This window comes from Artemia sp. Qi Xiang Cuo, chromosome 10 (genome assembly GCF_049724085.1).
Source record: "Artemia sp. Qi Xiang Cuo chromosome 10, ASM4972408v1, whole genome shotgun sequence".
Lineage (NCBI taxonomy): Eukaryota > Metazoa > Arthropoda > Branchiopoda > Anostraca > Artemiidae > Artemia > Artemia sp. Qi Xiang Cuo.
The window spans coordinates 62563509-62584497 of NC_142803.1; the positions used below are offsets into that span (position 1 = coordinate 62563509).

Consider the following 20989-nt stretch of genomic DNA (forward strand, 5'->3'; position numbering starts at 1 on the left):
TTCAACAATGGAAATGAATATCGCATGAGCATTCTGAACGTCAAGCCCTGTGTAAAAACTGAATTGATTGTCCCCCACACCCACTCGTCATGTCACTACCGGGCACAGTATCTTTTTCAACAGCTTTGCTAAAACTGAACAAACAGTGATGGGTCTATATGAAGCACAATCTTAAGGGTCTTTTCCTTTCTTATGAATACAAGTGATAACCCCCTGTTATAAGCCTTACGGAAAAACGGTTGCGAAACTATTACCTGAAACAATAAAGCTCTGTGACATCAATTTTTGGGTACCATTCTTCACATGTTCCGGCTGGATACCATCTACCCCAGGTGATCTTCCTAGAGGTAGAAGCCGAGTAAAAGATTTAAGACAAGAAGGTAGAATCATAAGCCAGTTACTCTACTGGTTCAGACGATCAATAAGGTATAACAGGGTCCCCTGGAAATTATCGTCTAGTAGTGGAAGGTCAGTGGCTTAAACTGAAGAAAAGTGTTGAAACCATTTAATTATTTCAATACTATCAGGCAATGACAAAGCAGAACAGGTGGCCTAAGTTTAGCCACTTGACACCATAACTGATGAGAATTATTTTTTATATTACGTGGTAGCTCCTTTACTCGGCTTCTTTCCCACGACTTCATCATCTTTCGATTCTGGCTTTTGCTCAACTTCATAATTTTGAAGACCCCTCCTGATCTTGGTCTTTCACACTCATTCCAAATTTGTATACAAAATACATAGCGAGACTTTCCATCTCTCAAATCAGAAAAATCTGACCAGCCGTTTTTACGGGTATGTAGCTTTATTTTTTTGAGATGGAAATGCAGATGCAGCCATTTTCATACTATGTACTAATTTCACAAAATAACCATTACCATCTTTTACGTAAGTAAAATATGTGTTTTTCTGTAGACAGTACAAAGTGAGCGGCAATGTAGAATTCAACATTTGTGAAATTCCAATAGTATTATCCTTAATGTTCGTATTCAAGTCAGCCGTAGCGGCATAAGCCTTACGAGTAAGAGCTATTCTTTCGAGTAGTTTCGACAAAGACGAACAAGAAGACGTAAATTTCTGGCTCGATCGGTCGTTTCTATGATTTGTAGGCATATAAACACAGACAACAACAACACCGCGAAATTCTACAGCGATACTTCATTAGAGTCTAATAGATTACATTTGTACTTTATTTTGAACATCTATAATTAGACCATCCGAGGGTCCATCCCTGGTAATTTTAGCTGGGCGAATAAAAAACTGATGTTCAAAAGAAGTAACGAGTCTTGTACTATTGTTTTCATTTAGTATATTTTCATTTACACAGATTATATCGAATGCACTGTAGACTATTTGAAGGATATCTAATTTTTCTCTTGCACCGTTTATGTTTTGACAAAACACGCGAACTTCATTGTTTATCAAGCTGGTCTATGGTTTGACTTATTTAGTGCACCATGGTTGTGAGTAGTACCACAAGCGTTGGTGGCATTTTTCAAAATAGGGCACCGAAAACTATTACTTGCATGGTTGTGTCCACAGTTGGCACATTTGAGCGCGTTTGATGTGCACTTTGAGCAGCTATGATCACTAACAAACTTGCTACACGCACTGTCGTTTTGACACTGGTTTGCAAGGTGACCGAAGCCCTGACGTTTGTAGCACTGTAGCGGCTTTGTAAGGGGCTTTGATGATGAAAACAGGGTATATTCTGCTTTAATGCCAAACTTGAGGGCCTGATCAAAGTCCTGCTTGGTAACAAACATGAGCTACACAACTGAGGAATTTCCAAATCGCTTAGCTTGGTAAACACCACTAACTAGACCAAGAATAGTTGTAACATCGTAAACTTTGTCAATGTAAATGATCCAGAGGTGTTGTGAATGCAGCACCTTGGTACGGATATTTTGCTCGCCTTGAGCTGCGGAGGCGAAAACATTTGTGGATGTTTCGTCTTTCATATGCACAAACAGCCTGTCTCTTTGCTATTCAATTGTGTCTATTTAATCTGCAGGTCCAATTTTGTTGGTACAATTAGCGGTCAAACTTGGAGGCAGATTCGAAAGAACAGCTGGAACTGACTTTTCTTTTCAAGGCAAAGATTGCTACATAAATGGCTGGTTTTATAAGCTCGGAACTGCAAAGGTTTCGCGCTTTTCAACAAGAAAGCTTAGCATTGCTTTGCAGTCATTCATACGAGAGGCAACAATTGTACTAACATTTTCAGGAATGGTGGAAACTTCAGCCCGGTTTAGAATCACAAAACGAGGGGTCAGGGTTTCATTTGCGAACCTTTCTGACAAAAGTTTAAAAATATCACAAAAAAATGAGGAAGCCAGCTGCAAAACTAACGACTCTGATTAGTATCCTTGTCAGACTGTTTTGCATATACCAATTACGTATTTCAGAGCTTCCTTAGAGAACAACTTCGACTGTTTAATAACGATATCCTTATTCGTTTAATTAACATCATGTCTTTGTACGAACTTCAACACAGGACTTAAAATCACGGTATTATCCGAGATTCTACTGTCCTGCTTTAGCTATCAAGTTCTATTCGAAACATATGTGAGAGTCCAGTTCGAAGTCCTATTCGAGAGTCCAATATTCAGTACAGTAGTCGTATTCCTATTCGAAGGCCTATGAGAGTCCAATAATCAGTACAGTAGTCGCAGTGACGTCAGCAATAATAAGCAGGTAGATGTAATCTGAAGATTTATAATATTTCCTAATTTTCTTACTTTCAAAAGTTTCGCTTCACTTATTGTAAAATTCAATTATAAGATATATTGACATCTTTTAATAAGTTGAATACCAAGCCCAAAGAAGAGGCTTGCCTGCGGTACGTCCATTTCAGCTGCTTGTGAGATTGTTTCGATTTGCATTGTTGTGTTTTATATTTAATATTGGTTTTTATGTGTCTATTTTGTATATGTTTTTTTCTGAACTTTTTTGTTATGCTCGTACTTCATTATAATGCTAGTGGGTAAAAACATTTTTTAATTACTATTAGTACCCTTTTTTTAACATCTCAACACACGCTAAAATTTTCAACTTAACACCTTAAACAATTCCTGGGATGTTGCTAATGCGTCCTTTCGATAACCTGCATGCACTAGTACTGTGATTCAGTTTAACATGCTTTTAAAAATTCTCGGAATATTTTACCGGAATAATCTTAGCTTTAGTAGTAGTAATAGGAGTACTACTAATCCCATTAATAATAAGCAAATAATAAGTCTTGGGTAGTTCAACATCCCCCCTCCCCAAAGAATCCTTGCAAGTTAAAACTTCATACTCCAGGTCGTTCCTAAGATAATTTCTGTTACGGCTTTCACAACATGCATGCTTACAGTTTTTTTGATTTACTTCAATCCCATCCCCCTATATTCTCTGAATTGTCTTCCTTCATGCCCCTAATCTTAGTGGCAGACGTAGTAGTAGTCATAGTAACAGTAGTAGGAGTATTAGTAGTAACAGCAGGAGTACAATTGGCAGTAGCAGTAACCAAATTACTAGTAGCAGTATGCGTGTATTGTTTTTTGGTCAATTGAACCTCTCATGAAGCCTTGGAAGTTTACACTAGCCACTCTAAACTGCTCCTAAGACATTGCTAATAGTATCTTTTGATTTAATTTATCATGACCATTAGCTTCAGCAGGAGAAGTAGAAGTAGTCGTAGTGGTGGTAGCAGTTGTAGTAGTAGGGGTAGAAACAGTTGCACAGTAGGTTTTAATTCCCCTAACTATCAACTTAAAAAACTAATCAACTTCTTCCTTAGCATTTTCTGAAATTTTTAACCTCATACCCTCAGCTTTAGTAAAAATAAAAGTAGCAGTTGTGGTAGCAGTAGCAGTAGTAGAGTTAAAACATTATCTTTTTGTCAAATGATCATACTCCTCATCATTTTCTGAAAGTTTCAACTTAATGCTGTAAGCCATTCCTCAGATACACCCTTTTGTCAACCTGCATTCAGAGAGTGTGATTTGGTTTAGTTCAACATTCCCCTTGATATTTCCTGAAATTTTTATCTTCATACCTTTAGCCGTAGTAGTACTATTATCATATTAGTAGTACCAGGAGTATTAGTTGCTTAAGTAGTAATAGTAACAGTAGTAGCTTTAGTATTAGTAGTCGTAGTAGTATACACACATTGCCTTAAGGGAAGTTGAATATCCCCATTATCATGCCATGGAAGTTTGAACTGAATATGCTAAGCCGTTTCTAACCTATAGCTGGTATCCTGATATGCCAGGAGTATTATGTACCAGGAGTATTAGTTGCTTAAGTAGTAATAGTAACAGTAGTAGCTTTAGTATTAGTAGTCGTATACACACATTGCCTTAAGGTAAGTTGAATATCCCCATTATCATGCCATGGAAGTTTGAACTGAATACGCTAAGCCGTTTCTAACCTATTGCTGGTATCCCGATATGCATATAGTATGTTTTGATTTAGATCAACTTCCCCCAGAATATTTCTCGAAATTTTTACCATAAAACCCTTAGCTTTAGTATTAGTCATCATAGAAGTAGCAGTTATGGTAGTAGTATTAACGTCCACATTATGTCTTATCCATAGCGTCCACACGCAGCAGTCGTTATGTCGGTATTAATTGATCACCTGCCTCATCGTTCCCTGAAAGTTTCAACTTTCAGGGAACCACACTTAAATATACTTAACCCTAAGGTTAAGTGTATTAGGATGGAACTTTCAGGGAATGATCAATTGACCAAAAGGTAATATGTGTACGCTACTACTAAGCCTACCTAGTCTGAGGGCCAAGGCCATTCATAACATACGCCCTTTTGATGTGTTGATTTAGGTCAACTTTCCGCTTAGTATTCCTTGAAATGTTTACCTTCTTGCCCTTAGCCTTAGTAGTAGTAAGAGTCATAATAGCTTTAATACGAGTAGCAGTAGTAGAAGTTTAGTTAGTGCCCAGTAGGAACAGTAGAACCAGTGGTAGTGTAGACGTATTGACTTTGGGTCAGCAGACAATCCTCCTCATCACACAATAGATGTTTAAACTTAATAGGATATTCCTGATGTGCCTTTTTGACAACTGTTGTGCACATAGAGTGTTTTTATGTGGTTCAACTTACCCCTGAATATTTCCAGTAACTTTCACCAGAATATCCTTAGTATTAGTCGCAATATAGTAGTTGTAGTAGCAGTAGTGGTAGGATTAGTAGTAGCAATAGTAGTAACGGGAAAATATTGCCTTTTTGGCCAACTGGTCATCTCCCTTATCATTCCCTATAAGTTCTAACTCAACATTTTAAGCCATTTTTTAGATACAGTACGTTCTTTTGACATCCCACATGCACAGAGTGTGTTTGGATTTAGTTTAACACAACCTTCAATTTTACCTGAGAACTCTTGGCCTTACCGGACAAGAAAGGTCAAACATGCCCACCTTTTCCAATAACCACTTATACATTTAAACAATAAATTGTATAAATTACGGCCTCTGCTCTAAGGGCTTTGGGAGAGGGGAGGTGTCATCCCCAGACATTGGACCTTCCAACTATGCCGAAAGAGTTCTATTGCAACATTTTGATCAGAAGTCTTTGAGAACAAAGGTATGTGGGAGGCTGGCTCCCTCCATTCACTTTTGACTCTTGAAAAGGGCAATATAACTTTCAATCTCAAATCAAATGAGCTCTTCCAAAGTTTCTACGGCATCTTCTTCCATACCAAGTGCCTTGGTAAAAGAAAAATAATAATACTATATCCCCACTTCAATCTTTACTTAGGTAGCGCAATATTACGCTATGTATGATTATTTTACAATAAACTTGATAAATAAAAACTTGGAACGGAGTATGGGAGATCAAGGGCATGCCTAAGACTTTTTAAAGGTGGTTTAACTTGTCAATAGATAGTACACAGATTATTTTTTGGGGTTAAAAGCTGGTGGTTTGAGTAGGAGAAACGGGGTTTGTAACTGGGAAGGAAGAACCTTCATATTTTGAAGGTTAGTTTGGGTAATGAGTTTCTAATGCATTTAGACTATTCTCAAATATAGAGTTAATTCTTGCATATTAGGTCCAATAACAATTCAGAAAAAGTGCTATCTGGAGGTGTGGAAATGGGTTTGTGAATTGGTAAGGGAGAAAGGAGGAGGGGGGGGGAATCACGCACAACCCTTATCATTTTTGTAGGCCCATTTCAGCCATCAGTTTCTGGTTTGAATAAAAAAGCAGGGGTGGCGATGGACAGAAGTGGAGATATTGGTATATTCAATTTGAGCGGTGGTAAAGGGCTATCCAAAAGTTTTCGAATACAAAACACAAACACTATTAACTTATTATTTTGAAGAACAATTGTGGGGAGGTCGTTAGAGAGCAAGGGCAAGTGTATAGGACTTGGAAACTGTGAAGGAACTCGCCCATTACTCTTTTAAGTGATTAATTTAAAAAAGAAATTCCACAAAACAAGTTTTGAAAAGAAAAGTAAAGAGCTCCAGTAAGCCAAAAAGGAGCAGAAATAACCTCAAATATTCTTCCAAGCGTAAAACTACCATAAATCACTATCAAAAAATAAATCAAACTCAAAACAAACATAAACTAAAATAAATAGCCGGGACAAACTGGCTATTTTATTGCCTTCTTATAACCAAAACATAATTTGCAGTTTACTAAAAAAAAAACAAAAAAAAAAACAAATGACCATGGATTGTCAGTTTAATTTACATATGTTGATATTTATTCCTTAAAGTTTTAATAGTTTTTATATATTAAACTAAAAAGAGTGAAAATATTTGAAACGTATTTTGTTATAACCATTTTGCCCTAAGGACTGTGGGGAGGAAAATTTCCTCAAACATCATTTTCTGACATTTCAACTACTTTGAACAAAATGGCTTTCTCAAAATTTTATTGGATGTGTTTGGGGAAATGATGGGCTTGGAGGGGGGATGGTTGCCCTCCAATAACTTTTGACTATTAAAAGGGCACTAGCCCGTTCAATGTCCAATCAAATGAGCCCTTTTCAGATTTTCTGCGTCAAGACCAGGCCATTTGAAAATTTCTATCAGATGCATTACGGGAAAATATGACGTGTGAGGGGGGATGTCTGTCCTCTTATCCCTTTGACTCTTAAAAAGGGAGCTAAAACTTCTGATTACCATTCCAATGAGCCCTCTCCGAAGTTTATACGACGACCATTTCCATAAAAACCTTAAATGCCACCAGAACATAACTTACAGCCCTTGCCCTGAGGGATGGGAGGAGAAGGGGTGCCATCCTCAGACATAATTTCTGGACCTCTTAACTAAGTTGAACAAAATGGCTATCGCAAATTTTGACTGGATATGTTTGGTGAAATGATGGCCGTTGGAGGGGGTTGGTTACCCTTCAATCACCGTCGACTGTTAAAAAGGACACGAGTCCTTTCAATTTACAATCGAATAAACTCTTCTCGAAGTTTCGAAGACAACTACTTCTATACAACGTGCCCTGATCTAAAAATTAAATTAAAATACAAAATAAATAATGCATTGTGCCCACATCGCTCTTTACTTGGGCAGCGCTATTGCACTGTCTATGAATATAAGCCCCAAAAGCATAATTTACCCCAGGCCCTGAGTGCTGTGAGGAGGTTGTCATCCACAAAGACATAATTTCTGGACCTTTCGCCTACGTTGAACAAAATAGCTGTCTTAAAATTTGATTAGATGTGTTTGGGGAAATGATAGAAGTGGCAGAGGGGGAGAGGTTCATTGCCCTCAAATCACATTCGACTATTAAAAAGAACACTAGACCTTTCAGTTTCCAATCAAATGACCCCTTTCTCAAGTTTCTACGAGAACCACTTCTATACAAAGAGAAAATAAGACTTGTGGGGGGGTATCTGCCCTCCAATCACTTTGACTCTTGAAAAAGGCACTAAAACTTATGATTACTAGTCCAATGCGCCCCCTCCAAAATTTGTATGACCATCCTTACTATAAAAGCCTTATATGCCCCTAGGGCATAACTTACAACCCTTGCCCTGAGGGCTGTGAGGGAGTTGTCATCCTCAAAAACATAATTCCTAAAGCTTTTACCTACGTTGAACAAAAGAACTATCTCAAAATTTTTGAGGCAGTGATGGGCGTCGGGGGAGGTTTTCCTCCAATAATTTTTTCAAGTTTTCAGATTTTCTGAGGATTACTAGATTAAGTCTTATCTGGGTACTACCAGCCCTATTGGCCATGGGAAAACTTGGATTTAACAATGTTTGAGACCTTTATATGAGGACATATGACTCAGAGAAGCCTGAAAACTCCGGACTCCAGCTTCAAACACATCCTTGTGCAATGCTTAAAATCATAAACAAATATCTGGGCAGTTTACTGCTATTAAAAACAACAGATGAAACACATGTTGTCATATCATTATGTCATCAGATACGTCCAACTATTATTTTCTTTTGAGATATTGAGAGGCATATTGTAAGTTTAATTAAATCATCATCTGTGCGTTTCATAGTAATGCTCAATTTAATATATAAAAGCATAAAATTATTTAAAAAAAGATAGACGAAAAATTCGGAGATCTTCCATGATCAATATTTCCTGAACTGTTTCTGAAAAATATAGAAGAAACACAGAATTTATTAACTTACTCTAAGAATGATAATGCATGTTTCGGGTAAATATATTTCGTAAAATTTTTAATGATATGGATAAAAGGACCTTTGCATTTTTATTGCTGTCGTTTTGAATTTAAATTATTTTTTTTAAGTTTTTGATTTTTGTTTCTTATAAGCAATTGAAACTAGGCAATTTGGGTTACTAGAGCAAAAGTGATTTCTTTTCGGTTTATATGGTATTTCCAAAGGAATATATACTATTCAAACAGGGGGTCTAGCGCAACAAAGTCAATACCAATTAAATACTAAACTTTCTAACTTAGCCCCAATGTAAGTTAGGAAGTTTGTTTTTCTCACCTTCCATAAGTCTTTGAACTTTTAATTTGATCATCGTGCTTACCTTTGTGTTTAACTATAAATCTTTTTTCCCTTAAAGAAGTTCAAACTAGAGGTCAACTTGGATTCCACCCCCTTGAAAATTCTAACTTGATACCTAATGCTATTTCAACGATATGACAAATACGCTGATTTGCAAACTTTATATCGTAGCATCTAGGAGAGGTGTCAGCATTTAGGAGATGTCAACATCTAGGAGAGGTGAGTTGAAACTTTCTGAGCTTCGTGGTGGGGCAAAGAGACTTTAGTTCTTTTTGGGGAAGGTATAAGGACCCAAATTATTTATTGTCTCTACAATCTACATTCATTAGTTCTATACGGTAATGATTAGCATTATGATTTTATTCATTTTCTGTTGTTGATGTAATGATAAAGAGAAACACAAAACTCTAAACTAGGTTGTTTCTTTTTTTATAGATAGATAAATTTTAATTTTAAAACTATTTTTCGCCTTTGAAACAATAAGGCAATAAACTTGAGACTAAGTAAACTTGATTTTAAACTTAAATTTCTTCTATAGAAAGTTGTATTTAATGATTTTTTTGCATTTTCATAGTGTTTTTCAAGACACAATTAACAGAGACAACTAGAAACGTCAGCTTCTAATTGAAAGGAATTAATCACTTTATTTAACAGTGCAACACAGGTGAATAAATTCTGTTGATGATGTTAAACCTTTATGAGTGCAAGGATGGGAAAAGGGGTTTTTTATTTCGTTCTTGCGGAAGACAAGGGGAACCCCAAATTAAGTATTGTCTCTCATATTCTCAAACGTTTTCCCTTCCCGGCGAAATACAAATCGATGCCCTCCATTTTGTATAAAAATTAAAAATATTGTTTCTATAGAATATACATCGTTAAAATCAGTTGCGAAAAAATGAAGTCCTATCCACCAAAAAATTACTTATCCCTTGAAAAACTGTCCTTAAATTTATAACAAATGAAAAACCTTATTGCTATATTTTCCTTCTTCTGTAAGCTTAAAAAAAGAAATGAATGATTTTTCACATACAAACTAACCTGACAAGTATGTATCCAATAAGAGAGTCATGCATACTACTGTTATTTACCCGTGCCCGAACCATTTAAACATTTGCCTCTCAATTACTTAGACTCTCTGTCTTGACTTTTCTCTGTCCTACAGTTGCCCAGCATCTTCATACAACCTATACAACCTATTGTAAAACACTTGATAACTTCAATTCAACACTTGACACTCGAATGGTTTCTCTCCCGCATGGATTCTACGGTGTGTTGAATAATTATGCTCTAGGCTGAAGTTTTTTGCATATACATCAAACTCGAATGGTTTTTCCCCAGTTTGCAGTCTTTGGTGCATAAATATAGTTCTACTAGAACTGAATTTTTTTTCACATACTTGACAAACGAAAGATTTTTCTCTCGTATGAGATCTTTCGTTCGTGGATAAACTAGAAATGGAAATGAAGGTTTTTTCACAGACTTGAAACTCAAAAGGTTTCTCTTCAGCATGACTTATACGATGTGTTGAATAATTATGCTCTAGGCTGATGTTTTTAGTGTATAGATCACAGCCAAATGGTTTTTTTTTCCAAGTATGCGTTCTTTGGTGCATAAGTAAATTTTAACTATAACTGAAGCGCTTTCGCATACTTGACACACGAAAGATTTCTCTCCCGTATGAGTTATTCGGTGTGTCAATAAGCTAGAGCTAGAATTGAAGGATTTTTCAAATACTTGCCATTCGAAAAGTTTCTCTTTCGGATGAATTATACGGTGTGCTGAATAGTTATGCTCTGGGCTGACATCACAATCGAATGGTTTATCCCCAGTATGCATTCTTTGGTGCTAAGACAAATTTTCTTTAGAACAGAAAGCTTTTGAACATACTTGACATTTGAAAGACTTCTCACCATTGTGCGTTCTTTGGTGCATTAATAAACTGCCTCTAGAAGTGAAGCTCTTTCCACATACTTGACATTCGAAAGGTTTTTCCCCAGTATGTTCTTTGGTGCATAAATAAATTTCTCCTAGAGCTCAAGCCTTTTCGACCTGCTTGGCAAACGAAAGGTTTCACTCCCGTATGAGTTCTTCGGTGTCGAGATAGTCTAGTACTAGAAGTAAAACTTTTTTCATACACTTGACACTTGAAGGGTTTTACTCCCGTATGAGTTCTTCGGTGCGTGGGTAAGCAAGAGCTAGAAGTGAAGGTTTTTTCAAATACTTGATACTCAAAAGGTTTCTCTCTTAGATGAATTATACGGTGTGCTGAATAATTATGCTCTAGGGTGACATCACACTCGAATGGATTTTCCCCAGGGTGCGTTCTTAGGTGCGGAGATAAATTGTCTTTAGAACAGAAAGTTTTTTCACATACTTGACACTTGAAAGGCTTCTCCCCATTGTGCGTTCTTTGGCGCATTAATAAACTACCTCTAGAAGTTAAGTTCTTTCCACATACTTGACACTTGAAAGGTTTTTCCCCAGTATGCGTTCTTTGGTGCATAAATATACTTTTACTAGAAGTGAAGCTTTCTTGACATACTTGACAAACGAAAGATTTCACTCCCGTATGAGTTCTTCGGTGTGGAGATAATCTAGTAATAGAAGTAAAGCTTTTTTCACATACTTGACACTTGAAAGGTTTCACTCCCGTATGATTTCTTTGATGTATAGTTAAACTAGAACTAGAAGCGAAGGTTTTCTCACATACTTGACACTCGAAAGGTGTTTCCCCAGTATGCGTTCTTTGGTGCATAAATAAATTTTCCCTAGAACTGAAGCTTTCTAGAAATACTTGACAAATGAAAAATTTCACTCCCGTATGAGTTCTTCGGTGTGCAGATAATCTAGTACTAGAAGTAAAGCTTTTTTCACATACTTGACCCTTGAAAGGTTTCACTCCCGTATGATCTCTTCGGTGTATAGTTAAACTAGAACTAGAAGCGAAGGTTTTCCCACACACTGGACACTCGAAAGGTTTTTCCCCAGTATGCGTTCTTTGGTGCCTAAATAAATTTCTCCTAGAACTGAAGCTTTTTTGAAATACTTGACAAACGAAAGATTTCACTCCCGTATGAGTTCTTCGGTGTGCAGATAATCTAGTACTAGATGTAAAGCTTTTTTACATACTTGACACTTGAAAGGTTTCACTCTCGTATGAGTTCTTCGGTGTACAGTTAGGCTAGAACTAGAAGCGAAGGTTTCCCCACATACTTGACACTCGAAAGGTTTCTCTCACGTATGAGTTCTTCGGTGTGTAGTTAAACTAGAACTAGAAGTGAAAGTTTTCCCACATACTTGACACTTGAAAGGTTTCTCTCCCGTATGAATGCTTCTGTGTTTCGATAAAGCTGAACTAACTGTGAATCGTTTTTCACATACTTGACACACAAAAGGTTTCACCCCAGTATGCGTACTTTGGTGGCTACATAAATCACGATTGGAAATTGAAGGTTTTTTGATATACTTGAAGCTTAAAGGGTTTCTCTCCCGTATGAATTCTACGGTGAACAGATAAACTATACTTTTTGCTGAATTTTCTTGTACATAAGTCACACTCGAATGGTTTATCCCCAGCATGTGTTCTTTGATGTCTAGATAAACCATAATTAGAATTAAAAGTTTTTTTTACATACTTGACATTCCAAAGTCTTTTTATCAGTATGCCTTCTTTGGTGTTTACCTAAATTGGAGCTTGATGTGAAGTTCTTTTCACATACTTGACACCTGATTGACTTTTCCCGGTATGATTTCGTTGGTTTTGATGCGTTCTTTTATGTCTAGATAAATCATAATTAGAAGAAAGATTATTTTCACATACTTGACATTCTAAAGTCTTTTCAGCAGTATGCCTTCTTTGGTGTTTATTTGAATTGGAACTTTATGTGAAGCTTTTTTCGCATGCTTGACACCCGAATGACTTTTCCCCAGTATGATTTTGTTGATTTTTTGAGAAATTGGAGCTAGAAGTGAAGCTTTTTTCAAATACTTGACACTCCAGAGGTTCCGATTTTTTTGGCTCCCCGTTTTGCCTAAATAAATCTATGTCATGCGTTAGTTCGATGCCACTTTGTGCTCCATGCTCACAATCTGAAATTGTTTCTTGTTTCAGACTAAGAGTGGTTAAACCAGAGGTGTTATGTATTTTATTTCCTTGTTTTCGGAGATCAAACACCGCTGTTGCAGTTGTATCTAGATAAAAATACATCCTAATTAAAGAGTTACTTTGCGATTTCACTTGCAAAATTAAATTTATATATGATTGAGCTTTTGATTATGTTTAACAGAATAAAATTATAAATTATCTTCAAGTGTTAAATTTATACCAAAGAATTTCAAGTTTTCCTTTTAAACATTATTTTTTTTTCTCCAATGATATCAGTAGCTTCAAAGCAAGTTCAAATGTTTTAAAGCTTATGATAGTTTAAGACTTGTTTCCAGGCGATTTCAGATTAAAATTGGCAGAAATTGTATGCTGTATTAAACACAAGACAGATCTTGTATTTTATCATGACAGATCATTATATTTTTCTTAAAAAGATTCGAAAGGTTTCAATTTTTCTGGTGCACCGGTCTCCGTAAACAGATCTATGTCACACGTCAGTTTGAATTCAATTTGTGCTCCAAGTTCCAAGTTAGAAATTGTTGCATGTACAAGACACAGAGTTGGTTTGCTATTTGCGCTAGGTATTTTCATTTTCCTGTTTAAAATAAGTATCAAACAACAGCATTGCAACGGTGTCTAGAATAAAAATCCAGTAAATTTACATAGTAATTTTTACGATTTGATTAGCAAAATTATATTGCTGTAGTTCTGCTTAGATTATATTTGGCATATCAAATTATAAATTACCCTCAAGCAATTAAAATTCACATTGTGGGAATTTGGCATTCTTTTTTTTAGCATTTTTTTGATATTTCATTTTCTAGGTATATTGGCACTAGGTGCTAGGTATATGCACTAGGTATTTCATTTTCTTGTTTATAATAAGCATCAAGTATCAAACAACAGCACTGGAACGGTGTCTAGAATAAAATTCTGGTAAACTTAAGTAATCATTTTTACGATTTGACTAGCAAAATTATATTGCTGTGATTCTGCTTAGGTCATATTTGGTATATCAAATTATAGATTATCATCAAGCAGTTAATATTCACATGATGGGAATTTGACATCCTTTTTTTAGCATTTTTTTTAAATCAGCATTTTTATAGCGAGCTCAAATTTTTAAACAGAAACTTTTATTTTTTTCTAGTCCTTAGTGGAATGAAAATTCTCACACTGTAGAATATCATCATTTTGCACAAAGTAATTTTAGGTCTTCCATACATGTTAAATTACAATGCATAATTTCGATCAAAATGGCAACAGTTTTGGGGCAGTTTAATTCTGTTTTCGAAAAATCTTCGACTTTCCATCTGCTCATAGGTTTGAATGAGCAACTTTGGAATTAAAGCATTTTTCGCTTTAAGAAATTAGAGCTGTAGATGACCTTCCAAAAATGCGAACAAGGTGGCAAGGAACAAGTTAAAAAGTGAATACACTATTTTACTTTTTTTATATATTCCCCAAAATAATAAACCATTAATTTGTACCCTCCCACTCCTGTTGGTCTTAAAATAACCCCAAGGAACACTAAAAATTAAAAAACAGGACAAAAACAATAAAATTCTTATTTTACTATTTTCCTTCTATTATTATATACAATAATTTTTTTTAAAATCATTTCAAATACTATTTTGGTATCTTGTGCAATCAATCACAGACACATTTTTTTTGGCAGAAGTTGAAATCAAAACCTATTAGAATGAATGAATGTGTTTTGTTGCCCACTTTAAATATACAAAATCACAAATGGAGTAATGAAAAAAAGGAACAACAACAAGAAAAATTCTATAGATAAACATTAATAGGGACAAAAAAGACACAAATAGAGCAAAACACTATTAAAGAAAAATATCAGTGGCCCTTTCCTTAACCAAACTATGCCAAAACTCCATATTTCTTTTCTGTCTTGCCCGATATAGATAAGAAATACAGTAATTTGCACTTATCATAGAATTACTTTTCCAAGGGGGCAAACATAACAGAAATTTTAAAAACAATAAAACAAGACTAGAGGGAACACACAATTTTACCCGCTAGATAAAAGAAACGAAAACACCAAAGTGTGCGTTTATTTTTATCTGATATAAGAATTAGAGTTTTGGATTCTGTTCAGAAGGGTTGTGCTTTACAAATAACTTGTCATTACTCGCTATTTAATCCAAGGCTCTTTTAAGGGCGACTACTCTCTCTTTCAAATTCCATTTCTTTACAGTCAAGTTTAACATTCACAAAACAATTTATCCCTGAAGCAAACAAAAAAGCATCTCTCAAATATTTATTTATTAGGAAAGTGAGGATTGAAAAACAATAATTACTTAGTGTGCCATGGTTTTACATACATTAAAAAAAAAAAAAACATCTCATTTAAAAGATAAATGCTTCGAACAAAAATGTATAATACAGATGTCACCTAAGGACGCCAGGATTTTCGTTAGGCAAACTTCTCCAATGAAAACTTACCATGGGTAAGAAGACACATTTAACATTTAGAAATATTTTAAGAGAGTGAACACAAGACCACTGACCTTTTTGTATATACAAACTTACGTTCTGAGGATACAATCAGGCGTCAGTACTTGATGTTCCAAACAAAAACAACCAGAAGAAATCCCATAAGGAAATATTTCACTTAGTAATTGCAGAAGGTGCTTCGACCTAGTAAAGAGCGATATTTGGCCTGTGTCAAAAGAATAATTACAAACTGTTCTCAAGTAAAGTCTTGATTTTAATCGATTTTAGACATGCAAATGGACAAAATTAAGGTTAGTATATTTGAAAACATACCTATGTCCTGGCTAGTATTTGACTCAAGTTTGAGAGGATCAAAATCAGGCTCGAGCTTTACAGATGTGCTTGAACAAGGAATATAAGGGTTGCATTCGTGTTTAGGCAATAAAATTAGTGGTGTACATCTAAGAACATTTCCGTTATCGCTTGGGAGTCCGTCATCAACTTCTGTAAAAAAAAAAACAAAGTAAACTCACATCAGAATTTCACGCCAACGTAAATAGCAAAATTGGCTCTATTTAATATTTATTTAATTTTCCAACAAGGCCCCTGTTGGATTTCCTTGAAACGAAGATAAGCACCGCCGGTGGGAATTGTAAAAATCCAAGGCCGTATTCTTTTTTCTTCAAGGCACTTCGTATGAAAGGAGTTGTCACAGAAACTTCACAAGAGGCTCATTTAATTGAAGATTATAAGTTTTATTGTCCTTTTTAACAGTCAAAAGTGATTTGAAAGAAACAAACCCCCTCCCCTCTCAAACTCTTGTTTACTGCCCATCCCTAATATATCTGATAATAATTTTTAAGGCCATATTGTTCCACATGCATGAATGGTTCTAATACTATCCCTCTGAGAATGATACGATCAAACAAAGCTCTTAGGGCAAGAGCAGTGAGACATGTCATTTGCTCACTGTTTACATACAGCTTTGTTCTTTGGAATATGGGTTATATACTAGGTACCCACATAGTGTGTTTTATTGTGATCTGCATCCCTCTTTAAAGCTATGAAGAGTTATTCACCCCAGAAGGCATAGTTGTTTCAGCTTTTGACTATTTTGAACAAAATTTCTATTTCAAAATTTTAATCAAATATTTTACAAGAAAAGGAAACTAAAAAGGGCATGGGAAAAAGCTCTTCGAACACTTTTAAACATCACCCTCAACAATTCCTGAAAGAATCAACTTGTAAGTTATCAGCAGTTCCTACAATATTACAAATCCTCCTTTTTTGATAAACTGGATGCACATTGTCCTTTGATTTAGAATAACATACCCTTTAACATTATCCAAAGTTTCACCATAATGCTCTCAGCCTTTCCAATTACAAAGAGAAACGTAAATTTACCTTCTTCCTAATGATAAATCCTGCAGGTGAACAATAGGCAAATTGCCTAATTTGCAATCCTTGCCGTGGGGATATGGGGGGGGGGGGTTATAACATACCTGGAAGTATAGCTATTAGACCTCTTGACTAGTTTTAACGAAATGGCAATTCGAAAATTTTGATCAGTGTTGAGCAGAAGGGCAGCTAAAAAGGGCAAAGAGAAGGGGGAGTGGGCACCCTCCAATTATTTTTCAATATCTTGTCAACATACCTTGAAAGTTTTAACTTTCTACCTTAGTCGTTCCTTATACATTGCTGACTTTCTCTTTGTCACAACCAGCAAGTGCATAATGTGTTTTGATTAGGCTCAACATCCCTCTAACGTTTCCTTAAAGTTTCATCTTAATATCCAAAGCCATTTTCTAGACTTACGATCAACCACAATTTCTTTTAAAACAAAAATTCCTAGCCTCTTGTCAAATTGCACAATTAAAGGGCAAAATTGCAAAACATATAGCCCTTGTCTCAGAGTTCAGGGGAGGGCAAGGACATCAACCCCGGAGGTAAAGTTATTACACCTTTGAACTATTTTTGATAAAATAGCTATTTCATAATTTTTTTCTCATGCATTTAGAGAAAATAGGGTGTAAGAGAGGGGCTGGCTACCCTCCCATCACTTTTGATTCTTAAAGAGGGCACTACAACTTTCCCTTTCCAATCGAATGAACACCCTACGAAGTTTATACGGCCATCCCTTCCACAAGAGCCTTATATATAAACAAAAAGCAATTTACAAAGCTTACTGCCGTTGCCTCGGGACTGGCAAGAAGAGTTCAAAGCCAGAAGCATGATTATTGGACCTTTGGACGATTTTGAAAGAAAATGGAAAACTTCAAAATTTTTATCGGATGTATTGGTGGGAGGGGAATGACGCACATGGTGAGATGGGTAGGTTACCCTCTCTTAAAAGGATACATGGAAATTTTGATTTACAGTTGAATGAGCTCCCTGCAAAGACTATGCGACCACCCCATCCAAAAAACCTTATATGTAAATAGTGGAAAACTTGCAAAGCTTACAGACATTACCCCGAGGACTGTAGTCACCCCTGGAAGCATATATACTGACAACGGGAAATTTACATAACTTACATGCCTTTCCAAAACAGGATGTGGGAAGTTTTGTCAACTCTAGAGGCATAGTTAATTTTCTTTGGGCTGTCATGAACAAAATGGCCATCTCAAAATTTTGATTGAATATATTATGGGAAAAAAGTATATGGAGGAGGCTAGTTGCCTTCTTATCATTTTCTGCTTTCCTATCAAATGAGCCCCCAAAGAAGTTTCTACGACCACACTTTTCATAAAGACCTTGCGTGTTAACAATGAGCAGCTTGCATAACCTACAGCCCTTGCCCAGGGGGCTGTGTAGAAACCGTAAGCACAGTTATTTGACCCTCAGACTATTATGAAAGCAATGGCTATCTCAAAATTTTGATCGAAAGCATTTGGAGAAAAAAAAGGGTAGCTGGTTAGGCCCCGACCACATTTGACTCTTAAAAAGGGTACTAGAACTTTAAGTTTAAAACTGAATGAATCTCCTCTGAAGATCATACGATTACCCCTTCCATAAGAATCTTAAGTGTCAGGAATGGGCAACTTTCGTAGATTACAGCATAAGATTTACAATTTGCGCAATTTTAAATTAAAATCAACTTGGTGAAAGTGATGACAAACTTGAGAGCCATAGCTAATTAGAGTGAAGCCAAGACATATGGTCTCTGTGAGAGACAAAGTTGGCATAAATTTTTTAGAACTGTAAAAAGATTATTCATTTCACTCGTTGATAGATAGTCTATCATCCACCCTAGCGCAGAACTATGGTAAATAGCCATAGAGTAATGATAAGTCAAATAGTCTATCAGTATTAAAGTCGGATTTGGGACCCGTCGGTTAAATATATTCCCACGAAATGATGGAAATGGCAGAAAGAATTAAAAAAACAACTTTGGCTACGGCATTCCTGGCAAGTGATGCGTCGGAGGCTACGGTGACCCCGACGAAATGTGAACTAGCCGACTACCTGTTGAAACATCGACAATCCCTCAGTTTGGGGTGCTGTCAACACTATCAACACACATGAGCCTGCATCAAGGTGAACGGAGAACTTTCTATGCTATTTGATATCGATTTCGGTGTGAGGCAAGGGTGTATACTCTCTACTGAATTATTCAACTTTGTCGTCGACTGGGTGATCACAAAAGTAATGCTAAGTTTCGAAGGAGTTAAGGTTAGCCCTGATTTCAGTACCACCGACCTGGATCATGCCGATAACGTTGCTGTTCTTGGCAAATCTGTTGGCGAAGCCCAGAAAATGCTTCTGAAAGTCTCCAAAGTTGCTGCCCCAGTGGGGCTCAAGATTAATATTGACAAGACTAAAGCTATGTCTAATGCCCCGGATATATACTTTACCCCTATGATCCTCAACCATAGGCAGATTGAAGTTGTAAATTCAAGTAACTCGGATCATATATTAACATTAACGGCGAATGTAGCGAAGAAATCCAATGCCGCATTGCATCAGCTTCCGCTGTCTTTGCACAGCTGTGGAAGCCGCTATGGAAAAGGAAGATAATCTGCCGGAAAACAAAAATTCTTATTTACGATGCCCTTGCCCGATCAGTCTTACTAAACGGCGGTGAGACGTGGCCCTTAAAAGTCACCGAGGCACATGTCCTCAACACTTTTGAACAAAAATGCCTGAGGAGCATATTGGGGTTACGACTCAGCAACCGAGCCCCAAATACGATCAACCACCGAAGATGTAACTAGAAGTATGACATCACATCTATCATTTAACGCCGTCGCCTGTCCTGGTTCGGCCACGTTTGCCGAAGACCGGCCGACACTTTCCCAAATCAAAGCCTATACTGCAAACCAGCATCTGAGTGGAGGAAACAACATGGAAAACAAGCCAAAACTTGGCTTAACACAGTCAAATCTGACCTTCAAGCCAACTGGCGGTTTCCGGAGATATAGTCACAGGTGAGACCCTTCATGGCTTGAAATTATCGCCCCATTAACCAAAGAAAGTAACCTGTGGAATTCAACAATCTGCCAGATCCTGTCGCCAGGGAGAGCTACATAGCTTGTGTCCTGATCCAAGTGCAAGTAAGTACATTTGAAGGCAACTGGACATACAAAAACAAATGATTAAAACATTAATGACTGGCCATGTCTATAGGATTGCAAAACTAGTGTTGGGGACATTGAGGGTTTTCGACAAGCCAAGATGCATATTTATTTTCGTTTGGACGATTTTAAACAAAATGGCTGTCTCAAATTTTAATCAGAAGCATTTGGGGATAAAAAGGCTTGAGAGAAGGGGGAGCTGGTCACATCTAAGATCAAAGATTTGATTTATAGGATTTGACTCTTAAAAAGGTCACTAGAAAAACTAATTTCTTATTGAAAGAGCCCCCTCCGAAGTTGAAACGACCACTCCTTCCGAAAGGAACTTATCTGTTAAGAATGAGAAGTTTGTGAAACGTAAAGTCCTTGCCCCTAGGGCTAGGGGGGGGGGTGCAAAACCTGATAGCATAGTTATTTAACTTTCGAACATTTTTGTAAAAACTAACTTTCTAAAAACTTTAATGGGAAGCATTTGAGGGGAGAGGGAAAAGGGACGGTTGGCCTCTGGTTATTTTTGAATCTTAAAAGGGGAACCGAACAAGAACTTATGGTTTCAAATCAAATGAGCCTCCCCCGAAGCTTATAATACCACCCATGCCACGTGACAATCGCCAACTCGCATAACTTACAACCCTTGCCCCGGGCTGTGGGAGATATTACCAACCCCAGACTAACTATTTGACCTTTGGACTGTTTTGAACCAAATAGCCATCTCAAAATTTTGATCAAATAAAATTTAGAAAACAAGGGCGTGGGTAGTAGGGGCTAATTGTCCTCCGATCACTTTCTACTCTTAAAAGGGAACTCTTAAATTTGGATTCCCAAAGGAATGAGCCCCCTACTAAGTTTATCGAGCCACCCTTTCCATAAGAAAGCAATTTGAAGGCAACCTGACATA

At 36.6% G+C, this 20989-nt stretch overlaps 1 protein-coding gene across 1 annotated transcript in view; it reads left to right on the top strand.

The window, feature by feature from the left end:
• The window catches only part of LOC148948009 (uncharacterized), a 280284-nt gene that overhangs the window by 106819 nt on the left and 152476 nt on the right, over nt 1-20989 (top strand). The window lies entirely within an intron of this gene.